The sequence below is a fragment of the Capsicum annuum genome, unplaced genomic scaffold (assembly GCF_002878395.1).
Source record: "Capsicum annuum cultivar UCD-10X-F1 unplaced genomic scaffold, UCD10Xv1.1 ctg82007, whole genome shotgun sequence".
Lineage (NCBI taxonomy): Eukaryota > Viridiplantae > Streptophyta > Magnoliopsida > Solanales > Solanaceae > Capsicum > Capsicum annuum.
The window spans coordinates 1-1,897 of NW_025892768.1; the positions used below are offsets into that span (position 1 = coordinate 1).

Below are 1,897 nucleotides of genomic sequence, written 5' to 3' on the forward strand. Positions count from 1 at the left end.
CCTTGTGTTGTTACTTTATTTTCATATGTGCATAAATACCTACCTTCATTCATAAAAGACTACACAAATTACAAGTAGAAGAAAATTCGAACTTGAATGCAATAGCAATCGTTAATGATCTCTCAAAAAGAAAATCAATGTATGTTAATAGTTTATACTGATAGGTAGAATCCCACCAAGCTAATGACTTTAGAAAGAAAACAACTTTAAAATACGAAAAACCATAGGGTATGTATTTAAAATATAAAGCTACTATTATATATTTTTCTGCTTTTCAATGTTCAGTTTCTTTTCGTTATAGATTTCGTGAATATCTATCTCGTCTTGAGTCTAGTGTTGTCAAAGAGCGGGCATAAGCCCTAAAGCAAGGCTCAAAACGTGTTGCCTCGCTTAATATGCACTTCAGTATCGTCATCAAGGTTCAAAGGCATACTCTGGCATGCCAATGAGCTAACACTCCTTGAGCCTAATATTTGCCACATTATCTGAAAAAGAAAATTTCAATTCCTTTTTCCTTATATTCGTCATTCATGCTTATAATTCTTGGTCTTTCTCTCTCTATATATATATATATTTGCGTTTTGCTAACACTCCTTGAGCCTAATATTTGCCACATTGATTATACTTGCAGCCTAATAAGAAGAAGAAAGGGAATGACTCAAATAATGAGTACTTTAAAAAGCTATCTGTTGATGTTATGACCTCTATTTTCCTAAGATTTCCTCATTGTCCATGTTGAGGTGTGTATCAAAATTTTGGAATGACTTTATTATTAGTCCTTCTTTCATTCGTTCTCACCAGAAGCAATCTCTGGAAAGTTCCCCCAAACTTCTTTCAATGCAGTGCGAGTATCCCACATGGTCGAGAGAGCACAAGCTACGATTCATTTCAGTTGACATAGAAGGAGAGAAACAACGCGGTGAAGAGCTTTGTACTTTCATTGTCCCTGGTCTCGACGCTCTTCACCAATGGCTTGCATGCTGTGGTTTGATTTGCATTTTAGTTGATCATCGTTTTTATTTGTGCAATTCTGCCATCAAACAAATCCGTGAATTGCCGGGTTGTTCACCTTCTACTTGCTCTGGAGGCGATCAATTTGTATGATTTGGATATCTTCATTCAAAGAGGGAATACAAAGTGGTAAACTTTTTCTACAGGGGTCCCTCGTGCTAAATTTTATATTTATATTAGCACATAAACTTGCCGCATGGCTACACCGCCACAGAGACACAACTCAAAATATCCCCAAGAAAAAATAGGAGGCAATGGGTTCAAGCCTTTTCAAAACTCCGCACATAGCGAAAGTTTTAGTGCAAAGGACTACCCTATTCTTATAAAAGTTTTCTGACACTGAATCTTGATAATAAATGTTCACGTAACAATTTTTTTCATAAACGGCTTAAGTTTATTAAACTCAAGTTGAAGCCTCGAAAACATTATTACTAATGAATTATGCATAAACTGACACTTTAACTTAGCCTCCAACTCTAGGCGTGCACAAGTAGACACACGCGTCCTACATGAAAAATCTCACATGAATTACCATGTGGAATGCGTGCACCTCACATGATTTGTCATGTAAGAAGCATGTGTCCACTTGTTAACTTTATACCGGTTTAAGTATTTACTTAAAATCTGCAATTCTGAAAAAAAACTGGATTCTATATTGTGGTTTTTCCTATCAGGTATCTTGGGCTTCCATTGTCCCCAAAGAAGTGGAACAAGATAGACTGTAATATGTTGATAGACAAGATCACTAGTAGGATAAGGACTGTAATACTCAATTCTGTATTGTTTTCTGTCTATAATTTTTGAGCTGTTGTATTTGTTTTATCTCGGACTGTATTAAAGGAGGTAGATAACAGGTGCAAACGATTCTTATCGGGGAGGTAATGAG

General features: G+C 35.9%; 1 pseudogene; it reads left to right on the forward strand.

Moving 5' to 3' along the window:
• The first annotated feature begins 631 nt into the window (after window positions 1–631).
• Window positions 632–1,173, forward strand: LOC124895424 (annotated as a pseudogene).
• The last annotated feature ends 724 nt before the right edge of the window (window positions 1,174–1,897 follow it).